The sequence below is a fragment of the Carcharodon carcharias genome, chromosome 16 (genome assembly GCF_017639515.1).
Source record: "Carcharodon carcharias isolate sCarCar2 chromosome 16, sCarCar2.pri, whole genome shotgun sequence".
NCBI lineage: Eukaryota > Metazoa > Chordata > Chondrichthyes > Lamniformes > Lamnidae > Carcharodon > Carcharodon carcharias.
The window spans coordinates 23127801-23150473 of record NC_054482.1 but is presented as its reverse complement, the minus strand read 5'-3'; positions in this window follow the sequence as shown (position 1 = coordinate 23150473).

The following is a 22673-nucleotide window of genomic DNA, read 5'->3' as shown; positions in this document are numbered from 1 at the left end:
GGTCACATTGTTAGAAACAGAGAGTCAGAACCTGAGCCATACAGTCAGAAACAGAGAGAGTCGTAACAGAGAGCCCACCAACTATGAGGCACAAGTCAAGAGTGCGATGGAATACTCCCCACTTGTCTGGATGAGTGCAGCTTCCACAAAATGCAAGAAGCTTGACAGCGTCCAGGGCAAATTGCCATCACATCCACAAACATTCCCTCCCTCCACTACCGACGCACGGTGGCAGCAGTGTGTACCATCTACAAGATGCGCTGCAGGAATTCACCAAGGCTCCTTTGACAGCACCTTCCAAACCCACAACCACAACCATCTGGAAGGACAAGGGCAGCAGATAGATGGGAACACCACAACCTGGAAGTTCCCCTCCAAGTCACTCACCATCCTGACTTGGAAATATATCGCCGTTCCTTCATTGTTGCTGGGTCAAAATCCTGGAACTCCCTAACAGCACTGAGGGTGTACGTACACAACGTGGATGGCAGTGGTTCAAGAAGGCAGCTCACCACCACCTTCACAAGGGCAACTAGGGATGAGCAATTAATGCAACCAAGCCAGTGAAGCCCACATCCCGAGAATGAATAAAAAAGAACTTGGGTCACACTGTCAGAAACAGAGAGAGTCAGAAGCTGGGTCACACTGTCAGAAACAGAGAGAGAGTCAGAACCAGGGTCACACTGTCAGAAACAGAGAGAGAGTCAGAACCTGGGTCACATTGTCAGAAACAGAGACAGAGTCAGAACCTGAGTCACAATGGCAGAAACATAGAGAGAATCAGAACCTGGGTCACAATGTCAGAAACAGAGAGAGAGTCAGAACCTGGGTCACACTGTCAGAAACAGTGGGAGAGAGTCAGAACCTGGGTCTCACTGTCAGAAACAGAGAGAGTCAGAATCTGGATCAGACTTTCAGAAACAGAGAGAAAGAGTCAGAACCTGGGTCACACTGTCAGAAACAGAGAGAGATTCAGAACCTGGGTCACACTGTCAGAAACAGAGAGAGATTCAGAACCTGGGTCACACTGTCAGAAACAGAGAGAGAGTCAGAACCTGGGTCACACTGTCAGAATCAGAGAGAGTCAGAATCTGGATCAGACTTTCAGAAACAGAGAGAAAGAGTCAGAACCTGGGTCACACTGTCAGAAACAGAGAGAGAGTCAGAACCTGAGTCACACTGTCAGAAACAGAGAGAGTCAGAACCTGGGTCACACTGTCAGAAACAGAGAGAGATTCAGAACCTGGGTCACACTGTCAGGAACAGAGAGAGAGAGTCAGAACCTGGGTCACACTGTCAGAAACAGAGAGAGATTCAGAACCAGGGTCACATTGTCAGAAACAGAGAGAGGGTCAGAAACAGGGTCACAATGTCAGAATCAGAGAGAGAGTCAGAACCTGGTTACACTTCCAGAAACAGAGAGATTCAGAACCTCGGTCACACTGTCAGAAACAGAGAGAGTCAGAACCTGGGTCACACTGTCAGAAACAGAGAGAGAGTCAGAACCTGGGCTACACTGTCAGAATCAGAGAGTGTCACAACCTGGGTCACACTGTCAGAAACAGAGAGAGATTCAGAACCTGGGTCACACTGTCAGAAACAGAGAGAAAGAGTCAGAACCTCGGTCACACTGTCAGAAACAGAGAGAGTCAGAACCTGGGTCACACTGTCAGAAACAGAGAGAGTCAGAACCTGGGTCACACTGTCAGAAACAGAGAGAGATTCAGAACCTGGGTCACACTTTCAGAAACAGAGAGAAAGAGTCAGAACCTGGGTCACACTGTCAGAAACAGAGAGAGAGTCAGAACCTGAGTCACACTGTCAGAAACAGAGAGAGTCAGAACCTGGGTCACACTGTCAGAAACAGAGAGAGATTCAGAACCTGGGTCACACTGTCAGAAACAGAGAGAAAGAGTCAGAACCTCGGTCACACTGTCAGAAACAGAGAGAGTCAGAACCTGGGTCACACTGTCAGAAACAGAGAGAGAGTCAGAACCTGGGCTACACTGTCAGAATCAGAGAGTGTCACAACCTGGGTCACACTGTCAGAAACAGAGAGGGAGTCAGATCCTGGGTCACACTTTCAGAAACCGAGCGAGATTCAGAATCTGGGTCACACTGTCAGAAACAGAGAGAGCGAGTCAGAACCTGGGACACACTGTCAGAAATAGAGAGAGAGTCAGAATCTGGTCACAATGTCAGAAACAAAGAGAAGGAGTCAGAACCTGGGATACACTGTCAGGAACAGAGAGAGTCAGAATCTGGGTGACACTGTCAGGAACAGAGAGAGAGTCAGAACCTGGGTCACACTGTCAGAAATAGAGAGAGAGTCAGAATCTGGTCACAATGTCAGAAACAAAGAGAAGGAGTCAGAACCTGGGATACACTGTCAGGAACAGAGAGAGAGTCAGAACCTGGCCCAAACTGTCAGAAACAGAGAGAGAGAGAGTGTCAGAACCGATGTTACTCTGTCAGAAACAGAGAGAGTCAGAACCTGGGTCACACCGTCGGAAGAGAGAGAGTCAGAACCTGGGTCACACTGTCAGAAACAGAGAGAGAGTCAGAACTTGGGTCACACTGTCCGAAACAGAGAGACAGTCAGAACCTGGTTCACAATGTCAGAAAGAGAGAGTCAGAAGCTGGGTCACACCTTCAGAACCTGAGGGAGAGAGTCAGAACCTGGGACACACTCTCAGAAACAGAGAAAGATTCAGAACCTGGTTCACAATGTCAGAAACAGAGAGAGAGAGAGTCGGAACCTGGGTCACACTGTCAGAAACAGAGGGAGAGTCAGAATTTGGGTCACACTGTCAGGAACAGAGAGAGAGAGTCAGAAGCTGGTTCTCACTGTCAGAAACAGAGAGAGAGTCAGACCCTGGGTCACCATGTCAGAAACAGAGAGAGAGTCAGAACCTGGCCCAAACTGTCAGAAACAGAGAGAGAGAGAGTGTCAGAACCGATGTTACTCTGTCAGAAACAGAGAGAGTCAGAACCTGGGTCACACCGCCGGAAGAGAGAGAGTCAGAACCTGGGTCACACTGTCAGAAACAGAGAGAGAGTCAGAACTTGGGTCACACTGCCCGAAACAGAGAGACAGTCAGAAACTGGTTCACAATGTCAGAAAGAGAGAGTCAGAAGCTGGGTCACACCTTCAGAACCTGAGGGAGAGAGACCGAACCTGGGACACACTCTCAGAAACAGAGAAAGATTCAGAACCTGGTTCACAATGTCAGAAACAGAGAGAGAGAGTCGGAACCTGGGTCACACTGTCAGAAACAGACGGAGAGTCAGAATTTGGGTCACACTGTCAGGAACAGAGAGAGAGAGTCAGAAGCTGCTTCTCACTGTCAGAAGCAGAGAGAGAGTCAGACCCTGGGTCACCATATCAGAAACAGAGAGAGAGTTAGAACCTGGGTCACACTGTCAGAAACAGAGAGAGAGAGTCAGAAGCTGGTTCACACTGTCAGAAAGAGAGAGAGAGTCAGAACGTGGGTCACACTGTCAGAAACAGAGAGAGTCAGAATCTGGGTCACACTGTCAGAAACAGAGAGAGAGTCAGACCCTGGGTCACCATTTCCGAAAAAGAGAGAGAGTTAGAACCTGGGTCACACTGTCAGAAACAGAAATAGATTCAGAACCTGGATCACACTGTCAGAAACAGAGAGAGAAATTCAGAACCTGGTTCACACTGTCAGGAACAGAGAGAGAGACTCAGAAGCTGTTCACACTGTCAGAAACAGAGAGAGAGTCAGAACGTGGGTCAAACTGTCAGAAACAGAGAGAATCAGAATCTGGGTCACACTTTCAGAAACAGAGAGAAAGAGTCAGAACCTGGGTCACACTCTCAGAACAGAGAGAGCTACAGAACCTGGGTCACACCATCAGGAACAGAGAGAGAGAGTCAGAACCTGGGTAACACTGTCAGAAACATAGATACAGAACCTGGGTGACACTGTCAGAAACAGAGAGAGAGACAGAACCTGTGTTACACTGTCAGAAAAAAAGAGAGTCAGAACTTGGGTCACACTGCCGAAACATAGAGAGTGTCAGAACCTGGTTCACAATGTCAGAAACAGAGAGAGAGAGTCAGAACCTGGGTCACACTGTCAGAAACAGAGGGAGAGTCAGAATTTGGGTCACACTGTCAGGAACAGAGAGAGAGAGTCAGAAGCTGGTTCTCACTGTCAGAAGCAGAGAGAGAGTCAGACCCTGGGTCACCATATCAGAAACAGAGAGAGAGTTAGAACCTGGGTCACACTGTCAGAAACAGAGAGAGAGAGTCAGAAGCTGGTTCACACTGTCAGAAAGAGAGAGAGAGTCAGAACGTGGGTCACACTGTCAGAAACAGAGAGAGCTACCGAACCTGGGTCACACCGTCAGGAACAGAGAGAGAGAGTCAGAAGCTGGGTCACACTGTCAGAAACAGAGAGAGATTCAGAAGCTGGGTCACACTGTCAGAAACAGAGAGAGATTCAGAACCTGGGTCACACTGTCAGGAACAGAGAGAGAGAGTCAGAACCTGGGTCACACTGTCAGAAACAGAGAGAGTCAGAACCTAGATCACACTGTCAGAAACAGAGAGAGTCAGAACCTGGGTCACACTGTCAGAAAGAGAGAGAGAGAGTTTAGAACCTGGCTCAAACTGTCAGAAACAGAGAGATAGTCAGAACCTGGGTCACACTGTCAGAAACAGGGAGAGTCAAGACCTGGGTCACACCGTCGGAAAGATAGAGATTCAGAACCTGGGTCACACTGTCAGAAAGAGAGAGAGAGTCAGAACCTGGGTCACATTATCAGAAACAGAGAGAGAGTCAGAACTTGGGTCACACTGTCCGAAACAGAGAGAGAGTCAGAACCTGGTTCACAATGTCAGAAAGAGAGAGTCAGAACCTGGGTCAAAATGTCAGAAACTGAGAGAGGGTCAGAAACAGCATCATGCTGTCAGAAACAGAGAGGGAGTCAGAACCTGGGTCACCATGTCAGAAACAGAGAGAGTCTGAACCTGGGTCACAGGGTCAGGAACAGAGAGAGAGTCAGATCCTGGGTCACAATGTCAGAAATAGAGAGAGAGTCAGAACCTGGGCTACAGTGTCAGAATCAGAGAGTGTCAGAACCTTGGTCACACTGTCAGAAACAGAGAGGGAGTCAGATTCTGGGTCACAATGTCAGAAATAGAGAGAGAGTCAGAACCTGGGTCACAATGTCAGAAACAAAGAGAAGGAGTCAGAACCTGGATCACACTGTCAGAAACAGAGAGAGAGAGTAAGAACCTGGGTAACACTGTCAGAAACAGAGACACAGTCAGAACATGGGTCATACTGTCCGAAACAGAGAGAGAGTCAGAACCTGGTTCACAATGTCAGAAAGAAAGAGTCAGAACCTTGGTCATACCATCAGAATCTGAGAGAGAGAATCAGAACCTGGGACACACTTTCAGAAACAGAGAGAGATTCAGAACCTGGGTCACACTGTCAGAAATAGAGAGAGAGTCAGAACCTGGATCACAATGTCAGAAACAAAGAGAAGGAGTCAGAACCTGGGTTACACTGTCAGAAACAGAGAGAGAGTCAGAACCATGCCCACACTATCAGAAAAAGAGAGAGAGAGAGAGTCAGAACCTGGATTACACTGTCAGAAAAAGAGAGAGTCAGAACCTGGGTCACACCGTCGGAAGAGAGAGAGTCAGAACCTGGGTCACACTGTCAGAAAGAGAGAGAGAGTCAGAACCTGGGTCACACTGTCAGAATCAGAGAGAGAGTCGGAACCTGGCTCACACAGTCAGAAACAGAGAGAGTCAGAACCTAGAGATCACACTGTCAGAAACAGAGAGAGTCAGAACCTGGCTCACACTGTCAAAAAGAGAGAGAGAGTCAGAACCTGGCTCACACTGTCAGAAACAAGGAGATAGTCAGAACCTGGGTCACACTGTCAGAAACAGGGAGAGTCAAAACCTGGGTCACACCGTCGGAAGGAGAGAGATTCAGAACCTGGGTCACACTGTCAGAAAGAGAGAGAGAGTCAGAACCTGGGTCACACTGTCAGAAACAGAGAGAGAGTCAGAACTTGGGTCATACTGTCCGAAACAGAGAGAGAGTCAGAACCTGGTTCACAATGTCAGAAAGAGAGAGTCAGGACCTTGGTCATACCATCAGAAACTGAGCGAGAGAATCAGAACCTGGGTCACACTGTCAGAAAGAGAAAGACAGTCAGACCCTGGGTCACACTGTGAGAAACAGAGATAGATTCAGAACCTGGGTCACACTGTCAGTAACAGAGAGAGAGAGTCAGAACCTGTGTCACACTGTCAGAAATAGAGAGAGAGTCAGAACCTGGTCACAATGTCAGAAACAAAGAGAAGGAGTCAGAACCTGGGATACACTGTCAGGAACAGAGAGAGAGTCAGAACCTGGGTCACACTGTCAGAAAAAGAGAGATACTGAACCTTGGTGACACTGTCAGGAACAGAGAGAGAGAATCAGAACCTGGCCCACACTGTCAGAAACAGAGAGAGAGAGAGAGAGTCAGAACCTGGGTTACACTGTCAGAAACAGAGAGAGTCAGAACCTGGGTTACTCCGTCGGAAGAGAGAGAGTCAGAACCTGGGTCACACTGTCAGAAACAGAGAGAGAGTCAGAACTTGGGTCACACTGTCCGAAACAGAGAGAGAGACAGAACCTGGTTCACAATGTCAGAAAGAGAGAGTCAGAACCTGGGTCACACCTTCAGAACCTGAGGGAGAGAGTCAGAACCTGGGACACACTCTCAGAAACAGAGAAAGATTCAGAACCTCGGTCACAATGTCAGGAACAGAGAGAGAGTCAGAACCTGGGTAACACTGTCAGAAACAGAGAAAGAGTCAGAACCTGGGTTACACTGTCAGAAAAAAAGAGAGAGTCAGAACTTGGGTCACACTGCCGAAACATAGAGAGTGTCAGAACCTGGTTCACAATGTCAGAAACAGAGAGAGAGAGTCAGAACCTGGGTCACACTGTCAGAAACAGAGGGAGAGTCAGAATTTGGGTCACACTGTCAGGAACAGAGAGAGAGAGTCAGAAGCTGGTTCTCACTGTCAGAAAGAGAAAGACAGTCAGACCCTGGGTCACACTGTGAGAAACAGAGATAGATTCAGAACCTGGGTCACACTGTCAGTAACAGAGAGAGAGAGTCAGAACCTGTGTCAAACCGTCAGAAACAGAGAGAGAGTCAGAACCTGCGTCACACTGTCAGAAACTGAGAGAGAGTCAGAACCTGGGTGACACTGTCAGAAACAGAGAGAGAGTCAGAACCTGGGTCACACAGTCAGAAACAGAGAGAGTCAGAACCTGGGTCACACCATCGGAAGAGAGAGAGTCAGAACCTGGGTCATAGTGTCAGAAAGAGAGAGAGAGTGTCAGAACCTGTGTCATACTGTCAGAAACAGAGAGAGAGTCAGATCCTGGGTCACACTGTCAGAAACAGAGAGAGAGAGTCAGAACCTGGGTTACATTGTCAGAAACAGAGAGAGACAGTCAGAACCTGGGACACACTGTCAGGAACAGAGAGAGAGTCAGAACCTGGATCACACTGTCAGGAAAAGAGAGAAAGTCAGAACGTGGGACACACTGTCAGAAACAGAGAGAGTGAGAATCTGGGTCACACTTTCAGAAACAGAGAGAAAGAGTCAGAACCTGGGTCACCATGTCAGAAACAGAGAGAGTGTCAGAACCTGGGTCACATTGTCAGAAACAGAGATAGATTCAGAACCTGGTTCACACTGTCAGGAACGGAGAGAGTGTCAGAACCTGGTTCATAATGTCAGAAAGAGAGAGTCAGAACCTGGGTCACACCTTCAGAAACTGAGGTAGAGAGTCAGAACCTGGGACACACTCTCAGAAACACAGAAAGATTCAGAACATGGGTCACAATGTCAATAACAGAGACAGAGTCAGAACCTGGGTAACACTTTCAGAAACAGAGATACAGAACGTGGGTGACACTGTCAGAAACAGAGAGACAGTCAGAACCTGTGTTACACAGTCAGAAACAGAGAGAGAGAGACAGAACCTGTGTTACACAGTCAGAAACAGAGAGAGAGTCAGAACTTGGGTCACACTGTCCGAAACAGAGAGAGTCAGAACCTGGTTCACAATGTCAGAAACAGAGAGAGAGAGTCAGAACCTGGGTCACACTGTCAGAAACAGAGGGAGAGTCAGAACTTGGGTCACACAGTCAGGAACAGAGAGAGAGAGTCAGAAGCTGGTTCACACTGTCAGAAACAGAGACAGAGTCAGAACGTGGGTCACACTGTCAGAAACAGAGAGCGTGAGAATCTGGGTCACAATTTAAGAAAGAGAGAGAAATAGTCAGACCGTGGGTCACCATGTCAGAACCAGAGAGAGAGTCAGAACCTGGGCTACAATGTCAGAAACAGAGAGTGTCAGAACCTGGGTCAAACTGTCAGAAACAGAGAGGGAGTCAGATCCTGCGTCACACTGTCAGAAACAGAGTGGGAGTCAGATCCTGGGTCACACTTTCAGAAACAGAGAGAGATTCAGAATCTGGGTCACAATGTCAGAAACAGAGAGGGAGCCTGATCCTGGGTCACACTTTCAGAAACAGAGAGAGCGAGTCAGAACCTGGGTCACACTGTCAGAAATAGAGAGAGAGTCAGAACCTGGGTCACAATGTCAGAAACAGAGAGAGAGAGTCAGAACCTGGGTTACAAAGTGAGAAACAGAGAGAGAGTCAGAACCTGGGTCACACTGTCAGAGACAGAGAGAGAGTCAGAACCTGGGTCACACTGTCAGAAACAGAGAGAGTCAGAACCTGGGTGACACTGTCAGGAACAGAGAGAGAGAGTCAGATCCTGGCCCACACTGTCAGAAACAGAGAGAGAGAGAGTCAGAACCTGTGTCACACTGTCAGAAACAGAGAGAGTCAGAACCTGGGTCACACAGTCGGAAGAGAGAGAGTCAGAACCTGAGTCACACTGTCAGAAAGAGAGAGAGAGTCAGAACATGGGTCACACTGTCAGAAACAGAGATAGATTCAGAACATGGTTCACAATGTCAGAAAGAGAGAGTCAGAACCTGGGTCACACCTTCAGAAACTGAGAGAGAGAGTCAGAACCTGGGACACACTCTCAGAAACAGAGAAAGATTCAGAACCAGGGTCACAATGTCAGGAACAGAGAGAGAGTGAGAACCAGGGTAACACTGTCAGAAACAGAGATACAGAACCCGGATGACATTGTCAGAAACAGAGAGAGAGTCAGAACCTGGGTCACATTGTCAGAAACAGAGAGAGAGTCAGAACCTGGGTCACACTGTCCGAAACAGAGAGAGAGTCAGAACCTGGTTCACAATGTCAGAAAGAGAGAGAGAGTCAGAAGCTGGGTCACACTGTCAGAAACAGAGAGTCAGAACTTGGGTCACACTGTCAGAAAGAGAGAGAGAGAGAGAGAGTCAGAACCTGGCTCACACTGTCAGTAACAGAGTGATCGTCAGAACCTGGGTCACACTGTCAGAAACAGAGAGAGTCAGAACCTGGGTCACACTGTCAGAAAGAGAGAGAGAGTCAGAAACTGGCTCACATTGTCAGAAACAGAGTGAGTCAAAACCTGGGTCACACCGTCGGAAAGAGAGAGATTCAGATCCCGGGTCACACTGTCAGAAAGAGACAGAGTCAGAACATGGGTCACACTATCAGAAACAGAGAGAGAGTCAGAACTTGGGTCACACTGTCCGAAACAGAGACAGAGTCAGAACCTGTTTCATAATGCCAGAAAGAGAGAGTCAGAACCTGGGTTAAACCATTAGAAACTGAGACTGAGAGTCAGAACCTGGGTCACACTCTCAGAAACTGAGAGAGATTTAGAATCTGGGTCACACTGTCAGAAACAGAGAGAGCGAGTCAGAACCTGGGTCACACTGTCAGAAATAGAGAGAGAATCAGAACCTGGGTCACAATGTCAGAAACAGAGAGAGGGAGTCAAAACCTGGGTTACACTGTCAGAAACAGAGAGAGTCAGAACCTGGGTCACACTGTCAGAGACAGAGAGAGAATCAGAACCAGGGATACACCTTCAGAAAAAGAGAGGGGGTCAGAACCTGGATCACACTGTCAGAAACAGAGAGAGAATCAGAACCTGGGTCACACTGTCAGAAACAGAGAGATTCAGAACCTGGGTCACAACGTCAGAAAGAGAGAGAGATTCAGAACCTGGGCCACACTGTCAGAAACAGAGAGAGAGTCAGAACCTGGGTCACACTGTCAAAAAGAGATAGAGAGTCAGACCCTGCCTCACACTGTCAGAAACAGAGAGAGAGTCAGAACCTGGATCACACTGTCAGAAACAGAGAGAGAATCAGAAACTGGGTCACACTGTCAGAAAGAGAGGGATTCAGATTCTGGGTCACACTGTCAGGAACAGAGGGAGAGAATAAGAACCTGGGTCACAGTGTCAGGAACAGAGAGAGTGTCAGTACCTTGGTCACCATGTCAGAACCAGAGAGTCAAAACCTGGGCTACACTGTCAGAATCAGAGAGTGTCAGAACCTGGGTCACACTGTCAGAAACAGAGAGGGAGTCAGATCCTGTGTCACACTGTCAGAAACAGAGAGAGATTCAGAACCTGGGTCACACTGTCAGAAATTGAGAGAGTCAGAACCTGGGTCACAATGTCAGAAACAGAGAGAGGGAGTCAGAACCTGGGACACACTGTCAGAGACAGAGAGAGTCAGAACCTGGGTGACACTGTCAGGAACAGAGAAAGAGAGTCAGATACTGGCCCACACTGTCAGAAACAGAGAGAGAGAGAGTCAGAACCTGTGTCACACTGTCAGAAACAGAGAGAGTCAGAACCTGGGTCACACAGTCGGAAGAGAGAGAGTCAGAACCTGAGTCACACTGTCAGAAAGAGAGAGAGAGTCAGAACATGGGTCACACTGTCAGAAACAGAGATAGATTCAGAACATGGTTCACAATGTCAGAAAGAGAGAGTCAGAACCTGGGTCGCACATTCAGAAACTGAGAGAGAGAGTCAGAACCTGGGACACACTCTCAGAAACAGAGAAAGATTCAGAACCAGGGTCACAATGTCAGGAACAGAGAGAGAGTGAGAACCAGGGTAACACTGTCAGAAACAGAGATGCAGAACCCGGATGACACTGTCAGAAACAGAGAGAGAGTCAGAACCTGGGTCACATTGTCAGAAACAGAGAGAGAGTCAGAACCTGGGTCACACTGTCCGAAACAGAGAGAGAGTCAGAACCTGGTTCACAATGTCAGAAAGAGAGAGAGAGAGTCAGAAGCTGGGTCACACTGTCAGAAACAGAGAGGGTCAGAACTTGGGTCACACTGTCAGAAAGAGAGAGAGAGAGAGTCAGAACCTGGCTCACACTGTCAGTAACAGAGTGATAGTCAGAACCTGGGTCACACTGTCAGAAACAGAGAGAGTCAGAACCTGGGTCACACTGTCAGAAAGAGAGAGAGAGTCAGAAACTGGCTCACATTGTCAGAAACAGAGTGAGTCAAAACCTGGGTCACACCGTCGGAAAGAGAGAGATTCAGATCCCGGGTCACACTGTCAGAAAGAGACAGAGTCAGAACATGGGTCACACTATCCGAAACAGAGACAGAGTCAGAACCTGGTTCATAATGCCAGAAAGAGAGAGTCAGAACCTGGGTTAAACCATTAGAAACTGAGAGTGAGAGTCAGAACCTGGGTCACACTCTCAGAAACTGAGAGAGATTTAGAATCTGGGTCACACTGTCAGAAACAGAGAGAGCGAGTCAGAACCTGGGTCACACTGTCAGAAATAGAGAGAGAATCAAAACCTGGGTCACAATGTCAGAAACAGAGAGAGAGTCAGAACCTGGGTGACACTGTCAGAGACAGAGAGAGAGTCAGAACCAGGGATACTCCTTCAGAAAAAGAGAGGGGGTCAGAACCTGGATCACACTGTCAGAAACAGAGAGAGAATCAGAACCTGGGTCACACTGTCAGAAACAGAGAGATTCAGAACCTGGGTCACACTGTCAGGAACAGAGGGAGAGAATAAGAATCTGGGTCACAGTGTCAGGAACAGAGAGAGTGTCAGTACCTTGGTCACCATGTCAGAAACAGAGAGAGAGAGAGTCAGAACCTGGGTCACACTCTCAGAAACAGAGAGAGTCAGAACCTGGGTCATACTGTCAGAAAGAGAGAGAGAGTCAGAACCTGGGTCACACTGTCAGAAACAGAGAGAGAGTCAGAACCTCGGTCACACTCTCAGAAACTGAGAGAGATTCAGAACCTGGGTCACACTGTCAGAAACGGAGAGACAGTCAGAACCTGGGTAACACTGTCAGAAACTGAGATACAGAACCTGGGTCACACTGTCAGAAACACAGAGAATCAGAACCTGGGTCACAATGTCAGAAACAGAGAGAAAGTCAGAACCTGGGTCACACTCTCAGAAACAGAGAGAGAGTCAGATCCTTGGTCACACTGTCAAAGAGAGAGAGAGACCCAGAACCTGCCTCACACTGTCAAAAACAGAGAGAGAGTCAGAACTTGGGTCACACTGTCAGAAACAGAGGGTGTCAGAACCTGGTTCACACCGTCGGAAGAGAGAGAGTCAGAACCTGGGTCACACTGTCAGAAAGAGAGAGAGTCAGAACCTGGGTCACACTGTCAGAAAGAGAGAGAGAGTCAGATCCTGGGTCACACTGTCAGAAACAGAGAGAGATTCAGAACCAGGGTCACACTGTCAGAAACAGAGAGAGAGTCTGAACCTGCGTCACACTGTCAGAAACAGAGAGAGATTCAGAACCTTGGTCAGACTGTCAGAAATTGAGAGAGTCAGAACCTGGGTCACAATGTCAGAAACAGAGAGTGGGAGTCAGAACCTGGTTACACTGTCAGAAACAGAGAGAGAGTCAGAACCTGGGTCACACCGTCGGAAGAGAGAGAGTCAGAACCTGGGTCACACTGTCAGAAAGAGAGAGAGGGTCAGAACCTGGGTCACACTGTCAGGAACAGAGAGTGAGAGTCAGAACCTGGGTCACACTGTCAGAAAGAGAGAGAGAGTCAGAACCTGGGTCACACTGTCAGGAACAGAGGGAGAGAATAAGAACCTGGGTCACAGTGTCAGGAACAGAGAGAGTGTCAGTACCTTGGTCACCATGTCAGAACCAGAGAGTCAAAACCTGGGCTACACTGTCAGAATCAGAGAGTGTCAGAACCTGGGTCACACTGTCAGAAACAGAGAGAGTGAGAATCTGGGTCACATTTTCAGAAGCAGAGAGAAGAGTCAGACACTGGGTCACCATGTCAGAAACAGAGAGAGAGTCAGAACCTGGGTCACACTGTCAGAAACAGAGCTAGATTCAGGACCTGGGTCACACTGTCAGGAACAGAGAGAGAGAGTCAGAACCTGGGTCACACTGTCAGAAACAGAGAGAGAGACAGAACTTGGGTCACACCATCAGAAACTGAGAGAGTCAGAACCTGGGTCACACTCTCAGAAACAGAGAGAGATTCAGAACCTGGGTAACACTGTCAGAAACTGAGATACAGAACGTGGATGACACTGTCAGAAACGGAGAGAGAGTCAGAATCTGGATCACACTATCAGAAACAGATGGAAATTCAGAACCAAGGTCACGCTGTCAGAAACAGAGAGAGAATCAGAACCTGGGTAACACTGTCGGAAACAGAGAGATTCAGAAACTGGGTCACACTGTCAGAAACAGAGAGACAGTTAGTACCTGGGTTACACTGTCAGAAACACAGAGAGTCAGAACCTGGGTCACAACGTCAGAAAGAGAGAGAGATTCAGAACCTGGTCCACATTGTCAGAAACAGAGAGAGTGTCAGAACCTGGGTCACGCTTTCAAAAAGAGATAGAGAGTCAGACCCTGCCTCACACTGTCAGAAACAGAGAGAATCAGAACCTGGGTCACACTGTCAGAAACAGAGAGATTCAGATTCTGGGTCACACTGTCAGAAACAGAGATAGATTCAGAACCTGAGTCACACTGTCAGAAACAGAGAGAATCAGAACCTGGGTCACACTGTCAGAAACAGAGATATTTAGAACCTAGGTCACACTGTCAGGAACAGAGAGAGAGAATCAGAACCTGGGTCACAGTGTCAGGAACAGAGAGAGTGTCAGAAACTTGGTCACCATGTCAGAACCAGAGAGTCAAAACCTGGGCTACACTGTCAGAAACAAGAGAGTGTCAGAACCTGGGTCGCACTGTCAGAAACAGAGAGGGAGTCAGATCCTGTGTCACACTTTCAGAAACAGAGAGAGATTCGGAACCTGGGTCACAATGTCAGAAACAGAGAGAGAGAGAGTCAGAACCTGGGTCACACTCTCAGAAACAGAGAGAGTCAGAACCTGGGTCACACTGTCAGAAAGAGAGAGAGAGTCAGAACCTGGGTCACACTGTCAGAAACGGAGAGACAGTCAGAACCTGGGTAACACTGTCAGAAACTGAGATACAGAACCTGGGTCAAACTGTCAGAAACACAGAGAATCAGAACCTGGGTCACAATGTCAGAAAGAGAGAGAAAGTCAGAACCTGGGTCACACTCTCAGAAACAGAGAGAGAGTCAGATCCTTGGTCACACTGTCAAAGAGAGAGAGAGACCCAGAACCTGCCTCACACTGTCAAAAACAGAGAGTCAGAACTTGGGTCACACTGTCAGAAACAGAGAGAGTCAGAACCTGGGTCACACAGTCGGAAGAGAGAGAGTCAGAACCTGAGTCACACTGTCAGAAAGAGAGAGAGAGTCAGAACATGGGTCACACTGTCAGAAACAGAGATAGATTCAGAACATGGTTCACAATGTCAGAAAGAGAGAGTCAGAACCTGGGTCGCACATTCAGAAACTGAGAGAGAGAGTCAGAACCTGGGACACACTCTCAGAAACAGAGAAAGATTCAGAACCAGGGTCACAATGTCAGGAACAGAGAGAGAGTGAGAACCAGGGTAACACTGTCAGAAACAGAGATGCAGAACCCGGATGACACTGTCAGAAACAGAGAGAGAGTCAGAACCTGGGTCACATTGTCAGAAACAGAGAGAGAGTCAGAACCTGGGTCACACTGTCCGAAACAGAGAGAGAGTCAGAACCTGGTTCACAATGTCAGAAAGAGAGAGAGAGAGTCAGAAGCTGGGTCACACTGTCAGAAACAGAGAGGGTCAGAACTTGGGTCACACTGTCAGAAAGAGAGAGAGAGAGAGTCAGAACCTGGCTCACACTGTCAGTAACAGAGTGATAGTCAGAACCTGGGTCACACTGTCAGAAACAGAGAGAGTCAGAACCTGGGTCACACTGTCAGAAAGAGAGAGAGAGTCAGAAACTGGCTCACATTGTCAGAAACAGAGTGAGTCAAAACCTGGGTCACACCGTCGGAAAGAGAGAGATTCAGATCCCGGGTCACACTGTCAGAAAGAGACAGAGTCAGAACATGGGTCACACTATCCGAAACAGAGACAGAGTCAGAACCTGGTTCATAATGCCAGAAAGAGAGAGTCAGAACCTGGGTTAAACCATTAGAAACTGAGAGTGAGAGTCAGAACCTGGGTCACACTCTCAGAAACTGAGAGAGATTTAGAATCTGGGTCACACTGTCAGAAACAGAGAGAGCGAGTCAGAACCTGGGTCACACTGTCAGAAATAGAGAGAGAATCAAAACCTGGGTCACAATGTCAGAAACAGAGAGAGAGTCAGAACCTGGGTGACACTGTCAGAGACAGAGAGAGAGTCAGAACCAGGGATACTCCTTCAGAAAAAGAGAGGGGGTCAGAACCTGGATCACACTGTCAGAAACAGAGAGAGAATCAGAACCTGGGTCACACTGTCAGAAACAGAGAGATTCAGAACCTGGGTCACACTGTCAGGAACAGAGGGAGAGAATAAGAATCTGGGTCACAGTGTCAGGAACAGAGAGAGTGTCAGTACCTTGGTCACCATGTCAGAAACAGAGAGAGAGAGAGTCAGAACCTGGGTCACACTCTCAGAAACAGAGAGAGTCAGAACCTGGGTCATACTGTCAGAAAGAGAGAGAGAGTCAGAACCTGGGTCACACTGTCAGAAACAGAGAGAGAGTCAGAACCTCGGTCACACTCTCAGAAACTGAGAGAGATTCAGAACCTGGGTCACACTGTCAGAAACGGAGAGACAGTCAGAACCTGGGTAACACTGTCAGAAACTGAGATACAGAACCTGGGTCACACTGTCAGAAACACAGAGAATCAGAACCTGGGTCACAATGTCAGAAACAGAGAGAAAGTCAGAACCTGGGTCACACTCTCAGAAACAGAGAGAGAGTCAGATCCTTGGTCACACTGTCAAAGAGAGAGAGAGACCCAGAACCTGCCTCACACTGTCAAAAACAGAGAGAGAGTCAGAACTTGGGTCACACTGTCAGAAACAGAGGGTGTCAGAACCTGGTTCACACCGTCGGAAGAGAGAGAGTCAGAACCTGGGTCACACTGTCAGAAAGAGAGAGAGTCAGAACCTGGGTCACACTGTCAGAAAGAGAGAGAGAGTCAGATCCTGGGTCACACTGTCAGAAACAGAGATAGATTCAGAACCTGGGTCACACTGTCAGAAACAGAGAGAGAGTCAGAACCTGGGTCACACTGTCAGAAACAGAGAGAGATTCAGAACCTTGGTCAGACTGTCAGAAATTGAGAGAGTCAGAACCTGGGTCACAATGTCAGAAACAGAGAGTGGGAGTCAGAACCTGGTTACACTGTCAGAAACAGAGAGAGAGTCAGAACCTGGGTCACACCGTCGGAAGAGAGAGAGTCAGAACCTGGGTCACACTGTCAGAAAGAGAGAGAGGGTCAGAACCTGGGTCACACTGTCAGGAACAGAGAGTGAGAGTCAGAACCTGGGTCACACTGTCAGAAAGAGAGAGAGAGTCAGAACCTGGGTCACACTGTCAGGAACAGAGGGAGAGAATAAGAACCTGGGTCACAGTGTCAGGAACAGAGAGAGTGTCAGTACCTTGGTCACCATGTCAGAACCAGAGAGTCAAAACCTGGGCTACACTGTCAGAATCAGAGAGTGTCAGAACCTGGGTCACACTGTCAGAAACAGAGAGAGTGAGAATCTGGGTCACATTTTCAGAAGCAGAGAGAAGAGTCAGACACTGGGTCACCATGTCAGAAACAGAGAGAGAGTCAGAACCTGGGTCACACTGTCAGAAACAGAGCTAGATTCAGGACCTGGGTCACACTGTCAGGAACAGAGAGAGAGAGTCAGAACCTGGGTCACACTGTCAGAAACAGAGAGAGAGACAGAACTTGGGTCACACCATCAGAAACTGAGAGAGTCAGAACCTGGGTCACACTCTCAGAAACAGAGAGAGATTCAGAACCTGGGTAACACTGTCAGAAACTGAGATACAGAACGTGGATGACACTGTCAGAAACGGAGAGAGAGTCAGAATCTGGATCACACTATCAGAAACAGATGGAAATTCAGAACCAAGGTCACGCTGTCAGAAACAGAGAGAGAATCAGAACCTGGGTAACACTGTCGGAAACAGAGAGATTCAGAAACTGGGTCACACTGTCAGAAACAGAGAGACAGTTAGTACCTGGGTTACACTGTCAGAAACACAGAGAGTCAGAACCTGGGTCACAACGTCAGAAAGAGAGAGAGATTCAGAACCTGGTCCACATTGTCAGAAACAGAGAGAGTGTCAGAACCTGGGTCACGCTTTCAAAAAGAGATAGAGAGTCAGACCCTGCCTCACACTGTCAGAAACAGAGAGAATCAGAACCTGGGTCACACTGTCAGAAACAGAGAGATTCAGATTCTGGGTCACACTGTCAGAAACAGAGATAGATTCAGAACCTGAGTCACACTGTCAGAAACAGAGAGAATCAGAACCTGGGTCACACTGTCAGAAACAGAGATATTTAGAACCTAGGTCACACTGTCAGGAACAGAGAGAGAGAATCAGAACCTGGGTCACAGTGTCAGGAACAGAGAGAGTGTCAGAAACTTGGTCACCATGTCAGAACCAGAGAGTCAAAACCTGGGCTACACTGTCAGAAACAAGAGAGTGTCAGAACCTGGGTCGCACTGTCAGAAACAGAGAGGGAGTCAGATCCTGTGTCACACTTTCAGAAACAGAGAGAGATTCGGAACCTGGGTCACAATGTCAGAAACAGAGAGAGAGAGAGTCAGAACCTGGGTCACACTCTCAGAAACAGAGAGAGTCAGAACCTGGGTCACACTGTCAGAAAGAGAGAGAGAGTCAGAACCTGGGTCACACTGTCAGAAACGGAGAGACAGTCAGAACCTGGGTAACACTGTCAGAAACTGAGATACAGAACCTGGGTCAAACTGTCAGAAACACAGAGAATCAGAACCTGGGTCACAATGTCAGAAAGAGAGAGAAAGTCAGAACCTGGGTCACACTCTCAGAAACAGAGAGAGAGTCAGATCCTTGGTCACACTGTCAAAGAGAGAGAGAGACCCAGAACCTGCCTCACACTGTCAAAAACAGAGAGTCAGAACTTGGGTCACACTGTCAGAAACAGAGAGAGTCAGAACCTGGGTCACACAGTCGGAAGAGAGAGAGTCAGAACCTGAGTCACACTGTCAGAAAGAGAGAGAGAGTCAGAACATGGGTCACACTGTCAGAAACAGAGATAGATTCAGAACATGGTTCACAATGTCAGAAAGAGAGAGTCAGAACCTGGGTCGCACATTCAGAAACTGAGAGAGAGAGTCAGAACCTGGGACACACTCTCAGAAACAGAGAAAGATTCAGAACCAGGGTCACAATGTCAGGAACAGAGAGAGAGTGAGAACCAGGGTAACACTGTCAGAAACAGAGATGCAGAACCCGGATGACACTGTCAGAAACAGAGAGAGAGTCAGAACCTGGGTCACATTGTCAGAAACAGAGAGAGAGTCAGAACCTGGGTCACACTGTCCGAAACAGAGAGAGAGTCAGAACCTGGTTCACAATGTCAGAAAGAGAGAGAGAGAGTCAGAAGCTGGGTCACACTGTCAGAAACAGAGAGGGTCAGAACTTGGGTCACACTGTCAGAAAGAGAGAGAGAGAGAGTCAGAACCTGGCTCACACTGTCAGTAACAGAGTGATAGTCAGAACCTGGGTCACACTGTCAGAAACAGAGAGAGTCAGAACCTGGGTCACACTGTCAGAAAGAGAGAGAGAGTCAGAAACTGGCTCACATTGTCAGAAACAGAGTGAGTCAAAACCTGGGTCACACCGTCGGAAAGAGAGAGATTCAGATCCCGGGTCACACTGTCAGAAAGAGACAGAGTCAGAACATGGGTCACACTATCCGAAACAGAGACAGAGTCAGAACCTGGTTCATAATGCCAGAAAGAGAGAGTCAGAACCTGGGTTAAACCATTAGAAACTGAGAGTGAGAGTCAGAACCTGGGTCACACTCTCAGAAACTGAGAGAGATTTAGAATCTGGGTCACACTGTCAGAAACAGAGAGAGCGAGTCAGAACCTGGGTCACACTGTCAGAAATAGAGAGAGAATCAAAACCTGGGTCACAATGTCAGAAACAGAGAGAGAGTCAGAACCTGGGTGACACTGTCAGAGACAGAGAGAGAGTCAGAACCAGGGATACTCCTTCAGAAAAAGAGAGGGGGTCAGAACCTGGATCACACTGTCAGAAACAGAGAGAGAATCAGAACCTGGGTCACACTGTCAGAAACAGAGAGATTCAGAACCTGGGTCACACTGTCAGGAACAGAGGGAGAGAATAAGAATCTGGGTCACAGTGTCAGGAACAGAGAGAGTGTCAGTACCTTGGTCACCATGTCAGAAACAGAGAGAGAGAGAGTCAGAACCTGGGTCACACTCTCAGAAACAGAGAGAGTCAGAACCTGGGTCATACTGTCAGAAAGAGAGAGAGAGTCAGAACCTGGGTCACACTGTCAGAAACAGAGAGAGAGTCAGAACCTCGGTCACACTCTCAGAAACTGAGAGAGATTCAGAACCTGGGTCACACTGTCAGAAACGGAGAGACAGTCAGAACCTGGGTAACACTGTCAGAAACTGAGATACAGAACCTGGGTCACACTGTCAGAAACACAGAGAATCAGAACCTGGGTCACAATGTCAGAAACAGAGAGAAAGTCAGAACCTGGGTCACACTCTCAGAAACAGAGAGAGAGTCAGATCCTTGGTCACACTGTCAAAGAGAGAGAGAGACCCAGAACCTGCCTCACACTGTCAAAAACAGAGAGAGAGTCAGAACTTGGGTCACACTGTCAGAAACAGAGGGTGTCAGAACCTGGTTCACACCGTCGGAAGAGAGAGAGTCAGAACCTGGGTCACACTGTCAGAAAGAGAGAGAGTCAGAACCTGGGTCACACTGTCAGAAAGAGAGAGAGAGTCAGATCCTGGGTCACACTGTCAGAAACAGAGATAGATTCAGAACCTGGGTCACACTGTCAGAAACAGAGAGAGAGTCAGAACCTGGGTCACACTGTCAGAAACAGAGAGAGATTCAGAACCTGGGTCACACTGTCAGAAATAGAGAGAGAATCAAAACCTGGGTCACAATGTCAGAAACAGAGAGAGAGTCAGAACCTGGGTGACACTGTCAGAGACAGAGAGAGAGTCAGAACCAGGGATACTCCTTCAGAAAAAGAGAGGGGGTCAGAACCTGGATCACACTGTCAGAAACAGAGAGAGAATCAGAACCTGGGTCACACTGTCAGAAACAGAGAGATTCAGAACCTGGGTCACACTGTCAGGAACAGAGGGAGAGAATAAGAATCTGGGTCACAGTGTCAGGAACAGAGAGAGTGTCAGTACCTTGGTCACCATGTCAGAAACAGAGAGAGAGAGAGTCAGAACCTGGGTCACACTCTCAGAAACAGAGAGAGTCAGAACCTGGGTCATACTGTCAGAAAGAGAGAGAGAGTCAGAACCTGGGTCACACTGTCAGAAACAGAGAGAGAGTCAGAACCTCGGTCACACTCTCAGAAACTGAGAGAGATTCAGAACCTGGGTCACACTGTCAGAAACGGAGAGACAGTCAGAACCTGGGTAACACTGTCAGAAACTGAGATACAGAACCTGGGTCACACTGTCAGAAACACAGAGAATCAGAACCTGGGTCACAATGTCAGAAACAGAGAGAAAGTCAGAACCTGGGTCACACTCTCAGAAACAGAGAGAGAGTCAGATCCTTGGTCACACTGTCAAAGAGAGAGAGAGACCCAGAACCTGCCTCACACTGTCAAAAACAGAGAGCGAGTCAGAACTTGGGTCACACTGTCAGAAACAGAGAGAGTCAGAACCTGGTTCACACCGTCGGAAGAGAGAGAGTCAGAACCTGGGTCACACTGTCAGAAAGAGAGAGAGTCAGAACCTGGGTCACACTGTCAGAAAGAGAGAGAGAGTCAGATCCTGGGTCACACTGTCAGAAACAGAGATAGATTCAGAACCTGGGTCACACTGTCAGAAACAGAGAGAGAGTCAGAACCTGGGTCACACTGTCAGAAACAGAGAGAGATTCAGAACCTTGGTCAGACTGTCAGAAATTGAGAGTCAGAACCTGGGTCACAATGTCAGAAACAGAGAGTGGGAGTCAGAACCTGGTTACACTGTCAGAAACAGAGAGAGAGTCAGAACCTGGGTCACACCGTCGGAAGAGAGAGAGTCAGAACCTGGGTCACACTGTCAGAAAGAGAGAGAGGGTCAGAACCTGGGTCACACTGTCAGGAACAGAGAGTGAGAGTCAGAACCTGGGTCACACTGTCAGAAAGAGAGAGAGAGTCAGAACCTGGGTCACACTGTCAGGAACAGAGGGAGAGAATAAGAACCTGGGTCACAGTGTCAGGAACAGAGAGAGTGTCAGTACCTTGGTCACCATGTCAGAATCATGAGAGTCAAAACCTGGGCTACACTGTCAGAATCAGAGAGTGTCAGAACCTGGGTCACACTGTCAGAAACAGAGAGAGTGAGAATCTGGGTCACATTTTCAGAAGCAGAGAGAAGAGTCAGACACTGGGTCACCATGTCAGAAACAGAGAGAGAGTCAGAACCTGGGTCACACTGTCAGAAACAGAGCTAGATTCAGGACCTGGGTCACACTGTCAGGAACAGAGAGAGAGAGTCAGAACCTGGGTCACACTGTCAGAAACAGAGAGAGAGACAGAACTTGGGTCACACCATCAGAAACTGAGAGAGTCAGAACCTGGGTCACACTCTCAGAAACAGAGAGAGATTCAGAACCTGGGTAACACTGTCAGAAACTGAGATACAGAACGTGGATGACACTGTCAGAAACGGAGAGAGAGTCAGAATCTGGATCACACTATCAGAAACACATGGAAATTCAGAACCAAGGTCACGCTGTCAGAAACAGAGAGAGAATCAGAACCTGGGTAACACTGTCGGAAACAGAGAGATTCAGAAACTGGGTCACACTGTCAGAAACAGAGAGACAGTTAGTACCTGGGTTACACTGTCAGAAACACAGAGAGTCAGAACCTGGGTCACAACGTCAGAAAGAGAGAGAGATTCAGAACCTGGTCCACATTGTCAGAAACAGAGAGAGTGTCAGAACCTGGGTCACGCTTTCAAAAAGAGATAGAGAGTCAGACCCTGCCTCACACTGTCAGAAACAGAGAGAATCAGAACCTGGGTCACACTGTCAGAAACAGAGAGATTCAGA